Consider the following 13,082-nt stretch of genomic DNA (forward strand, 5'->3'; position numbering starts at 1 on the left):
CGCCGCCCTCTGATGGAGTTTCTTGCTCCGGAGATGAAGTGCCACCTTCGCTCTCTGGCGGAGGACCTCCATTGTCGGCCGCAGTTGGTGTTTCAGCTTCCCCTGCTGGTGGTGGTGCTCCTTCACCAGAGGGTGAAGTTTCACCGCCGCCCTCTGATGGCGCTTCTTGCTCTGGAGATGAAGTGCCACCTTCGCTCTCTGGCGGAGGACCTCCATTCTCGGCCGCAGTTGGTGTTTCAGCTTCCCCTGCTGGCAGCTGTTCTCCTTCACTGGAGGGTGAAGTTTCACCGCCACCCTCCGATGGAGTTTCTTGCTCTGGAGATGAAGTGCCACCTTCGCTCTCTGGCGGAGGACTGACATTGTCGGCAGCAGTTGGTGTTTCAGCTTCCCCTGCTGGTGGTGGTGCTCCATCACCAGAGGGTGAAGTTTCACCGCCGCCACCTGATGGAGTTTCTTGCTCCGGAGATGAAGTTCCACCTTCGCTCTCTGACGACGGACCTCCATTCTCGGCCGCACTTGGTGTTTCAGCTTCCCCTGCTGGTGGTGGTGCTCCTTCACCAGAGGGTGAAGTTTCACTGCCGCCCTCTGATGGCGCTTCTTGCTCCGGAGATGAAGTTCCACCTTCGCCCTCTGGCGGAGGACTGCCATTGTCGGCCGCAGTTGGTGTTTCAGCTTCCCCTGCTGGTGGTGGTGCTCCTTCACTAGAGGGTGAAGTTTCACCGCCGCCCTCTGATGGCGCTTCTTGCTCCGGAGATGAAGTGCCACCTTCGCTCTCTGGCGGAGGACCTCCATTCTCGGCCGCAGTTGGTGTTTCAGCTTCCCCTGCTGGCGGCTGTTCTCCTTCACTGGAGGGTGAAGTTTCACCGCCACCCTCCGATGGAGTTTCTTGCTCCGGAGATGAAGTGCCACCTTCGCCCTCTGGCGGAGGACCTCCATTCTCGGCCGCAGTTGGTGTTTCAGCTTCCCCTGCTGGCGGCTGTGCTCCTTCACCAGAGGGTGAAGTTTCACCGCCACCCTCCGATGGAGCTTCTTGCTCCGGAGATGAAGTTCCACCTTCGCTCTCTGGCGGAGGACTGACATTGTCGGTCACACTTGGTGTTCCAGCTTCCCCGCTGGCGGCTGTTCTCCTTCACTGGAGGGTGAAGTTTCACTGCCGCCCTCCGATTGCGCTTCTTGCTCTGGAGATGAAGTTCCACCTTTGCTCTCTGACGACGGACCTCCATTCTCGGCCGCAGTTGGTGTTTCAGCTTCCCCTGCTGGCGGCTGTGCTCCTTCACCAGAGGGTGAAGTTTCACCGCCACCCTCCGATGGAGTTTCTTGCTCCGGAGATGAAGTTCCACCTTCGCTCTCTGACGACGGACCTCCATTGTCGGCCGCACTTGGTGTTTCAGCTTCCCCTGCTGGCGGCTGTTCTCCTTCACTGGAGGGTGAAGTTTCACCGCCACCCTCTGATGGAGCTTCTTGCTCCGGAGGTGAAGTTCCACCTTCGCCCTCTGGCGGAGGACTGACATTGTCGGCCGCAGTTGGTGTTTCAGCTTCCCCTGCTGGTGGCTGGTGCTCCTTCACCAGAGGGTGAAGTTTCACCGCCGCCCTCTGATGGAGTTTCTTGCTCCGGAGATGAAGTTCCACCTTCGCTCTCTGACGACGGACCTCCATTCTCGGCCGCAGTTGGTGTTTCAGCTTCCCCTGCTGGCGGCTGTGCTCCTTCACTGGAGGGTGAACTTTCCCCGCCACCCTCCGATGGAGCTTCTTGCTCCGGAGATGAAGTTCCACCTTCGCTCTCTGGCGGAGGACTGACATTGTCGGCCGCACTTGGTGTTTCAGCTTCCCCTGCTGGTGGTGGTGCTCCTTCATCAGAGGGTGAAGTTTCACCGCCGCCACCTGATGGAGTTTCTTCCTCCGGAGATGAAGTGCCACCTTCGCTCTCTGGCGGAGGACCTCCATTCTCGGCCGCAGTTGGTGTTTCAGCTTCCCCTGCTGGCGGCTGTTCTCCTTCACTGGAGGGTGAAGTTTCACCGCCACCCTCTGAGGCAGCTTCTTGCTCTGGAGATGAAGTTCCACCTTCGCTCTCTGGCGGAGGACTGACATTGTCGGCCGCACTTGGTGTTCCAGCTTCCCCCGCTGGCGGCTGTTCTCCTTCACTGGAGGGTGAAGTTTCACTGCCGCCCTCCGATGGCGCTTCTTGCTCTGGAGATGAAGTTCCACCTTCGCTCTCTGACGACGGACCTCCATTCTCGGCCGCAGTTGGTGTTTCAGCTTCCCCTGCTGGCGGCTGTGCTCCTTCACTGGAGGGTGAACTTTCCCCGCCACCCTCCGATGGAGTTTCTTGCTCTGGAGATGAAGTGCCACCTTCGCTCTCTGGCGGAGGACTGACATTGTCGGCAGCAGTTGGTGTTTCAGCTTCCCCTGCTGGTGGTGGTGCTCCATCACCAGAGGGTGAAGTTTCACCGCCGCCACCTGATGGAGTTTCTTGCTCCGGAGATGAAGTTCCACCTTCGCTCTCTGACGACGGACCTCCATTCTCGGCCGCACTTGGTGTTTCAGCTTCCCCTGCTGGCGGCTGTTCTCCTTCACTGGAGGGTGAAGTTTCACCGCCGCCCTCTGATGGAGCTTCTTGCTCCGGAGGTGAAGTTCCACCTTCGCCCTCTGACGGAGGACTGACATTGTTGGCCGCAGTTGCTGTTTCAGCTTCCCCTGCTGGCGGCTGTTCTCCTTCACTGGAGGGTGAAGTTTCACCGCCGCCCTCTGATGGCACTTCTTGCTCCGGAGATGAAGTGCCACCTTCGCTCTCTGGCGGAGGACTGACATTGTCGGCCGCAGTTGGTGTTTCAGCTTCTCCTGCTGGTGGTGGTGCTCCTTCACCAGAGGGTGAAGTTTCACCGCCGCCCTCTGATGGAGCTTCTTGCTCCGGAGGTGAAGTTCCACCTTCGCCCTTTGGCGGAGGACTGACATTGTCGGCCGCAGTTGCTGTTTCAGCTTCCCCTGCTGGCGGCTGTTCTCCTTCACTGGAGGGTGAAGTTTCACCGCCACCTTCCGATGGAGTTTCTTGCTCCGGAGATGAAGTTCCACCGTTGCTTTCTGGTGGAGGTCCGCCATTCTCGGCCGCAGTTGGTGTTTCAGCTTCCCCTGCTGGTGGTGGTGCTCCTTCACCAGAGGGTGAAGTTTCACCGCCGCCCTCTGATGGAGTTTCTTGCTCCGGAGATGAAGTGCCACCTTCGCTCTCTGGCGGAGGACCTCCATTGTCGGCCGCAGTTGGTGTTTCAGCTTCCCCTGCTGGTGGTGGTGCTCCTTCACCAGAGGGTGAAGTTTCACCGCCGCCCTCTGATGGTGCTTCTTTCTCTGGAGATGAAGTGCCACCTTCGCTCTCTGGCGGAGGACTGACATTGTCGGCCGCAGTTGGTGTTTCAGCTTCCCCTGCTGGCGGCTGTGCTCCTTCACTGGAGGGTGAAGTTTCACCGCCGCCACCTGATGGAGTTTCTTGCTCTGGAGATGAAGTTCCACCTTCGCTCTCTGACGACGGACCTCCATTCTCGGCCGCAGTTGGTGTTTCAGCTTCCCCTGCTGGCGGCTGTGCTCCTTCACTGGAGGGTGAACTTTCCCCGCCACCCTCCGATGGAGCTTCTTGCTCCGGAGATGAAGTTCCACCTTCGCTCTCTGGCGGGGGACTGCCATTGTCGGCCGCACTTGGTGTTTCAGCTTCCCCTGCTGGTGGTGGTGCTCCTTCACCAGAGGGTGAAGTTTCACCGCCGCCCTCTGATGGAGTTTCTTGCTCTGGAGATGAAGTTCCACCTTCGCTCTCTGGCGGAGGACCTCCATTCTCGGCCGCAGTTGGTGTTCCAGCTTCCCCTGCTGGTGGTGGTGCTCCTTCACCAGAGGGTGAAGTTTCACCGCCACCTTCCGATGGCGCTTCTTGCTCCGGAGATGAAGTTCCACCTTCGCTCTCTGGCGGAGGACTGACATTGTCGGCCGCACATGGTGTTCCAGCTTCCCCTGCTGGTGGTGGTGCTCCTTCACCAGAGGGTGAAGTTTCACCGCCGCCCTCTGATGGAGTTTCTTGCTCCGGAGATGAAGTGCCACCTTCGCTCTCTGGCGGAGGACCTCCATTCTCGGCCGCAGTTGGTGTTTCAGCTTCCCCTGCTGGCGGCTGTTCTCCTTCACCGGAGGGTGAAGTTTCACCGCCACCCTCCGATGGAGTTTCTTGCTCCGGAGATGAAGTTCCACCTTCGCCCTCTGGCGGAGGACCTCCATTCTCGGCCGCAGTTGGTGTTTCAGCTTCCCCTGCTGGCGGCTGTGCTCCTTCACTGGAGGGTGAAGTTTCACCGCCACCTTCCCATGGAGTTTCTTGCTCTGGAGATGAACTTCCACCGTTGCTTCCTGGTGGAGGTCCGCCATTCTCGGCCGCAGTTGGTGTTTTAGCTTCCCCTGCTGGTGGTGGTGCTCCTTCACCAGAGGATGAAGTTTCACCGCCGCCCTCTGATGGCACTTCTTGCTCTGGAGATGAAGTTCCACCTTCGCTCTCTGGCGGAGGACCTCCATTCTCGGCTGCACTTGGTGTTTCAGCTTCCCTTGCTGGTGGTGGTGCTCCTTCAGCAGAGGGTGAAGTTTCACCGCCGCCCTCTGATGGCGCTTCTTGCTCCGGAGATGAAGTTCCACCTTCGCTCTCTGGCGGAGGACCTCCATTCTCGGCCGCAGTTGGTGTTTCAGCATCCCCTGCTGGTGGTTGTAGTCCTTCACCGGATGGTGAAGTTTCACCACCGCCTTCAGTAGAAGCTTCCTGCCCTGTAGATGAAGTGCCACCTTTGCTCTCTGGCGGAGGACCTCCATTCTCGGCCGCAGTGGGTGTTTCAGCTTTCCCTGCTGGAGAGTCGTGTTCTTGATTTGGTAGAGTTATGTTTTCAGTTCGATTTGCAGATGCTGTCTTGTTTTTTCTATTATGTGGCACTTCATTTGTTGGGTTTCTAGCATGTGTATTGTTTTTTCTCTCTTTTTCTTTTTCAGACAGTGTTTCCTCATTTTTATTGGTTTCAGATTCATTTTTCTGACATCTGTGTTTTCGTTTAGAGTCTTTTAGAGAATTTTCTTTACTTTGTCCGTCTGATGTCCATGTTGGTTGTGCTACTCTTTTGGACAAATCATCCATGTTGTCTTTTGTCATCCCTTCAATATGTTTGTGTCGTTTTAGCCTTTTTTGTTTGGTATATTTTTGGTTTTTCACCTGCTGTTTTTGTGAAATTACCATACTTTCAAAAAGCATTTTAAAACATGTTTCCAATCCTTGCATTTTTTCATCATTGGAATTTTTATTCATGCTTGTGTTTAGTTGAACTTTCTCTTCAAATTTTTTGCCTTCTCTGTATCTACTCTGCTTGTCTGGATTTTGCTGAGCATACTGACTCAAAAAAGAATTTATTCTTTTGGATGTGTAACTTTCAAATGGCATTTTTTGATTTTCTTCTTGATGAATTGCCTGCTCAGCCCGTGTGTTTTGTTGGTCAGAATGCTTTTTTCTCAGTCTTTGTTTAATACTTCTGTCCGTGTGGTAGTTGAAGATTTTTATTGGTGTAGGTGCAACAAACATCTGCTTGAGTATATTTTCAAGTTTCTCCAGGGTTACCTGTATCCATCTGCTATGTTTATTGTTGCTTTTTAAGAGAGCTCCTTGAAATGTCCTTCTAAACCCAATATGATGATAAGCACTCCAGTAAATGCTTAAGGTGTTGGTTTGTTTTCCTTTACAAACCTTGTTTGAGGGAATTACTCCACTTATTATATAAGTAAATGGCTCGCTATGTGTTTCTTCTTTTCCCTTTTGCCATCCATGTCTGAAGTTAAAGCTTTCTTCTTCTTTTAAGATAGAGTTGATATCCTAGGAACAAAATAATTACAGCTTTAAATGCAAGTAAAGTATGACAGTATTACTACTACTTCTACTACCATTAATATCACATTTCTGAACCGCCTGTCCCATACGGGGTCGCGGGGAGCTGGAGCCTAACCCGGCAACTCAGGGCGTAAGGCTGGAGGGGAAGGGGACGTACCCAGGACGGGACGCCAGTCCGTCGCAAGGCACCCCAAGTGGGACTCAAACCCCAGACCCACCGGAGAGCAGGACCCGGTCCAAACCACTGCGCCACTGCACCACCGCACCCCCTCTCTTAATATTAGCAATATCAATAAGAATATGTTTTTTTCTGAAGCAATTAAAATAAAACAGAATAAAATAGATGATTAACAATATCAGAATATACAAGAGTTTCCTACACATGCTTACATATACACAAATACACACAGACTCCTTTCTCAGACTCTCAGTTTTGAATTATCGAGTTACTAATTAAGTTATCATAATCATCCTAATAAAACAGTCTTAACTGATCCACTGACAGCACCAATAATCAAACAGAAAAAAATCCAAATAATTTACACTCATTAACACTTGAAGACGGCACAGTGGCGCAGTAAGTAGCACTGCCACTTCATAGTGCCTGGGTGATGCAAGAGAACATGGCTTCGATCCCCTCTTAGTCTTTGTAGAGTTTGCGTTTTCTCCCTGTGTCACAAGCACATTCCCTACAAATCATAATTGTACAATAAAAGTCTTTCAAAACTGACAAATGTAGGCCTATAAGTTTCAAATCAAGTTGTTAGACCCAACAGAATATGACGGCATCAAATAATTTTTTTGTTGCATATTAAAAAACAATTTTCTGTTAGAATGTTTTTCCAAGACACTGTCCATGGTGTCAGAAGAAACCCCTTATTTCTCATGCTGTTTCAATGCAGTTTATTCTAGCAGAATAAGATTTGGCTGCCAGATGCCACTGGGATGTGATGTGACTTTTCAAACGTTTCAAAAGATCTTGGACCGAATCAATATGCCAGTTATTTAGATCCCCGAAAGTCCCAGTAATACCTCCCTTACTTAAAACTAGTGAAGGACAACAGTCTTAACAGCAGTACTCTTCTCTCGCTGCTTCTGAAGTGAAGCAACTATGTACAATAGGTTCTGCTGTTACCCAGTCCATTCACCAGCTAAATTAACAAGCAGCAGTCTTTCATTTAAAATACAACAGAATAACAGCTGGGTAACACAACATTTTACAAACACAGTAAAATATCCTATTTTCTTCAACTTGACTGAGACAATGAAAAATAAAAAAACACTTTCTGTCATACATTTCAAATGCAACGCTTTCCGACTACTTCAAAAACTCTCAGCTCCCCCAATTGTTCTTTGCCTTCATGGCTGTTGGCTTCTGTTTTACAGCAAACAAGGCTTGCACTTGCTCTTCTTGTAAAAAAGTTCATTTCTATAGACACACTCACAGTTACAATGCTCGATCACTGAAAAATTATGAGAGAGACCTAAGAGTAATTTTATGTGGCAGCAAGGCTGTGCCCAAAATGGGAAAATAATATGTGAAAAATGCTAAAGGAGTGAAACATTTTCATAGCCAGTGAGATAATCATGTGTGTTAGTTTCTGTATTCTTCGTGAAATGATGGAACACCTGATCTGCAAAAACAGCACTGAGATATCTCAGGCCATGCCACAGTTTTATGAAATAAGGTGGTGCCTGTAGCTGTGTGCACCTATGGATCACATATTCTTGATATGTAAACAAGATCAACCAAATGCTGAGAAATTTGAATGTGACGGCAGTGGCAATGTGGTATAAGCTACCTAATAGTATTCTAAAAGCAATCATGAATAACCTTTGCTTGGCCTCATGCAATACATCCAAATGAAAATAAAAAATAAATGAATAAATAGCGGGGGGCGCGGTGGCGCAGTGGGTTGGACCAGGTCCTGCTCTCCAGTGGGTCTGGGGTGCGAGTCCCGCCTGAAGTGCCTTGCGACGGACTGGCGTCCCATCCTGTGTGTGTCCCCTCCCCCTTCGGCCTTCCGCCCTGTGTTGCCGGGTAGGCTCCGGTTCCCCGCGACCCCATATGGGACAAGCAGTTCAGAAATTTGTGTGAATAAATAGCTCTTTGATAGTTTGCAAATATTTAATTTTGTTGTGTTTTGTAACAAGACCAGTGAATATTACTATACCATATCTGCAAAACTATGAGCAAAACTATACTAAGTATACTAGTATACTACACATTAGCAACATTGCCACAACTTCTGGGTCTACCTAGGCTTACTTTGTGTATCTGAAGTACAGCAGTCAGGCTCTAAGGATTAATGATGGGCAATGAAATAATGAATCATCAGAGTGGGCAAAATAAAAACGACATGTGACACCAGTAAAACTTAAGAACGCTGCTAGTATTATTCACATAATTATCTCAACTCATTCAGTTTTGAAGAATTCTTGTACTACCCTTGTTTCAGAGTACAAATTCAGTAATTATTTTGTGATGACTCTTTATATTTGCTTTATTGTGCCTGACTGAATCTAAACTTTTAAAGATCCTCCTCATTTTATTTTTGTGCTTTTGTCAAAAAGACCCTATTCAGTGAAGAAAACCTGCTGCCTTTTGCCTGACCGTGTGACCACTATTGTTCCACAATCAACCATATTTTGGAGAAGGGTATGGACACAAGAGGGTCTGTTGAGGACATTAGCGACACTTTACTTTTGGGTGATTTTTTCCCAAAGTTAAACAACTCAGGAGGAGCTGGAGAGCAAGACTGAGTGAAGTCCTGGGAAGAGGAAATGGTGGAGATGATCTGTTCACTCACCAACTGCTCAGGTCAACCACAGCAACTATGACCAGACACTGTTAGAAGCACAAAACTACAGTAGAAGCCCTTACAGGGAAATCTAGTAACCACAACCCTGAGATCAGCCCAGGAAGAACCCGTTGAACTGGTGTCAGACCCTCCAGCTAGCAGGCAGGACTGGTGGAGTATAATGAGCTCATATTAACAAGTACGCAACTTGCTAGCCCATGGAAAGGGCTGAGGAACTCCAGAGCCAGGGATTGGCCAGTTCAACAGTTGTTAATGACAGCTTTCTGCAGGTGGAGAATGACTACAAATATGGCATTGCAGGAGACAGAGAGGTGATCCATTAGACACAGAAATATTGGAGGCTCAGCAAACCTAGAGTCATGGTTTGGCCAGAATCCAGATGTTGAGGCAAAAGACCCTGAGTTGAATCTGCTCCTGTGTAAACTGTCTTTCCACTCCAGAGCAAAAGATGAAGACAGCTGGAGGAATGAGATACTAAGAAAACTCCAAGTTAGGGTGATAGAAGGGGACACAGGAGGGGCAGGGATGACAGGTATAAGTCCTTGATGTGTAAGCAAAGTGCTTTTCCAGATGTCACCATTGTATGAAGTTCCTGCTGTGTGCCAGGCAGCTTGGTAGATGTTAACACTTCCTGAGACTTTGGTTTGCAACTGCATGCCTGACACCTTTGACACCTGTTCTTGTTACGTAGGAGGGCTAGCAGATGATCTGTTAAAGACCAAGGGCAGGCTGGTGGCTACTAAATGTTGTCAGAGCCACTAAGGTCAGGGCTACTTTCCAAGTGGAATGTATAGCCAGAGACATCATGCCAGCTTTGCTTTCTTTATCACTTCGGACCAGAGGGTGGGCCTAAAGCTGAAGAGGTACATTTGTGAACTTGTGAATGGTAATGTCATGGCTTGATGCAGGGCTGAACATAATGGACATTATTAGCCTTGTACAGAGGTGAAATACATGGAAGTACACACACACTGTCTGCAACTGCTTGTCCCGAGTGGGGTCGCGGCAAACCGGAGCCTAACCCGGCAACACAGGATGCAAGGGACACACCTCGGGCGGGACAGCAGGCTGTCGCAAGGCACCCCAAACCCACCAGAGAGCAGGACCCAGCCAAACCCGCTGTGCCACCACGCCCCCCCATACACGGAAGTATGGATCCACAATTTAGTTACAAAATGAAAACCAAATTGTGCAGTTTTGCAGTGCAGTGTATTATTTACTAGGGTGAACAACCTAAAATATATCTGTGCTCAAGATTTTCACTACTTAAACAATAACCTTAACAAGTCTGTTTAGCCCTTGCCTCTTTCTGTACTCCTCTTGCTCTCTCCTCCAAAATGTAAGGCACGGTATATAAAAGACAACTAAAAATCATTCCTTTCAGCAACAAGGTTAACAAATAATTTTTAATTTTAATTATTTACCTTATTAAGTACCACCAAATTAAATTTATTACATTAATGTTCTACAATGGTACTTTGTTTTCCATTTAATTCAAATAACCAAAAGACAACTTTGTCTGCTCCCACCAAACACTTTGCAACTGTATACAGTACCTCAGTTGACATATTTAAGAATTCAAATTTCCGTAACTCCCTTTTGCCGCCATGGTGATTGTGCAGTTGTTTTGTCAACAGGTAAGGTGTGTTTCCTTTTTCTTCAGGCAAACACATTTTCTGAAAACCTGTTCACAGTTCTTATGCACATATTCTTATAAATAATAGGTCTATCTATGTCACATGGCTGTTTTCTGTTCTTTTTCATAACTGAGTATAGCTTTTGATCATCTTCATTTTGTTTGGTTTGTTTTTATCAATAAACCCTTTTACATCTGGAAAACCTTATTGTCCTTGGCCTCTTTCTTACCCATAAAGCTACCTCTGCCCCAAAATTGGTCATGCTATTTCACAAGTCTCACAAGCTTTCCCTCTGTTGCCATGCTGCAATATGATAAAAACTCCCCCACTTTATCATTTCAATGAGCATGTTGATAATGACACTAATTTGCTTGCTGCTGAGTTCATGGATCCTGTATAGTATGTTGATAAGATTGTATTTAAGGGTCTATTTATGCTTTCTCTTTCTTTCCAACACATACCTTTCACAGTTTTGCTAAAATTATCCTCTAGTCTTTGACAATGTTAGTATGTTCATTCAACCTACTGTTATTATATGCTTTCATAGTACACCATCAGAGAATTACCTCCTCCACTGCAGATACCAGTTGCAGTGCATTCTACACTTTTCTGCAGAATTAATGTTCAAATTTATCCAAGTGTTAAACTATTGATAGTTGTCTGTTAGCCTTATGAATCTTACATAACAGTTGACTGTTGTGCTTAATGAAAAAATGTATAAGTCCTTTTTCTGGGATGTTTAAATAAAGAAATGAAGGCTGTACTTTGTGTTTCCATGGCTTGCCTCCTTTGTTGTGCATGCCTTTAGATTTAAGGTTCAATGTGCACATAAATCAATTTAAGATTATGCTTTTATAGAAATAAATTTACAATGTAAAGTTTGTATGCTAAGCTACTTACTATTATTTACCCATTTATACATTAAGGTAGTTTTTCAGCTAAATTAATTAAAGGTAAGTACCTTGGTCAACAGAAGTACAGTGAGAGCAGGAGCCAAACTTGTGTCAATTAAGTGGAAGGTGATAGCTCTAGCCACTATAACACTTGTTGACTCACTAGGTAACTATTATGGTGGTAGCATTTTTGGTGTGTGCAATGTAATTATGTCTCCGCGACCTAAGCATAAGTTGCTGTTGGTCTCAGCAGGAACTATGCTTATAAACAATCCAAGTATATAGACAAAAATGTTAAAATTCTAAACATCTCATTAATAAAACTGCTTTAAAATATCAGAGGAACCACTGAATTAAACAAAACTACTCCGTTTTCAATATGTAACCAGTTCCCATTCAGTTCACATAAAAAAAAGATCTTTAAAAAAAGCTTCTTGAATTCCTTTTCACTTTGTTAAAATTAAAAGAATAAAAACAGCTCTTCTGAGATTCAAAGATATGTTTTTAGTGTATTGCTAGTTAATCACCTGACAGAAATAAAGGAATGGGTGTATATATGGGCCTGTGTCGGTGTGTATTTGGTCAGCCTATGAAAATGTTTTAGTATTCTTTGACAATAGACAGTGTATGCAGACTATAATCATGGCCTAAGAACAACATGGAATACTAAAACCAGGCTTACCAATGGATCCATGTACCTGCTGCTGATCTTGCTTACAAAATTATCCTTTGAAGGGTCAAACAACTGGTCTTCTTGGATACTGTATGCCCAGTACACTGGAATTTGTTTCAGCCTGTTAAGCACAGCCACAAAGATGCAGTTGTTCACAAAGCACCGACAGATGGGATCCATTTGAACTGAAGCTTGCTCCAAACCATACGGTTCCTGGCCATTGAGAAAAAGTCCTCTGCATGCAGCCCCACCTGAAGGGTCGTGAAGCCATTCTGTTACTTTCTTACCACCAGTCAGGGGAAACATTGAAATAAGACACAAAGTTACACGCCACAGGCTCATTGCTGGGTGAATTATAAAAGTTCACTGCCTGCAAGCACAGTAGACACTTATCTTTGAGTAACATTCCATATCATACTTTGAATATTGAAATCTAGGATAACATTTGGTATCCTCCAGGTTCCACTATTATCCAGTATGTTTTCATATAAGCATATATATATATATAATATAATATATACATACATATATACATACATATATATATATATATATATATATATATATATATATATATATATAAAAAACCATACACCATATATTTCCAGTATTTGTTCACATATAAGCATATATATCTATTAACCATATATCATATATATCCAGTATATGTTTATATAAGGAGGGTGTGGTGGCACAGTGGTGCAGTGGGTTGGACCAGAGTCCTGCTCTCCGGTGGGTCTGGGGTTTGAGTCCCGCTTGGGGTGCCTTGCGGTGGACTGGTGTCCTGTCCTGTCCTGTCCTGGGTGTGTCCCCTCCCCCTCCGGCCTTACACCCTGTGTTACCGGGTAGGCTCCGGTTCCCCGTGACCCTGTGTGGGACAAGCGGTTCTGAAAGTGTGTGTGTGTTTATATATGGTGGTTACTTATTTAAGACTTACCACAATCAGTACAGCAGGGGGTGCAGTAGTGCAGTGGGTTGGTCCTGGTCCTGCTCCTTGGTGGGTTTGGGGTTCGAGCCCCGCTTGGGGTGCCTTGCGATGGACTGATGTCCCCTCCCCCTCCAGCCTTATGCGCTGTGTTGCCAGGTTAGGCTCTGGCTCCCTGCAACCCTATGTGGGACAAGCAGTTTGGACACTGACATGACATGATAATCAATACAGTTACAAGTACAATCACA

Source organism: Scleropages formosus, chromosome 12, assembly GCF_900964775.1.
Source record: "Scleropages formosus chromosome 12, fSclFor1.1, whole genome shotgun sequence".
Classification (NCBI taxonomy): Eukaryota; Metazoa; Chordata; class Actinopteri; order Osteoglossiformes; family Osteoglossidae; genus Scleropages; species Scleropages formosus.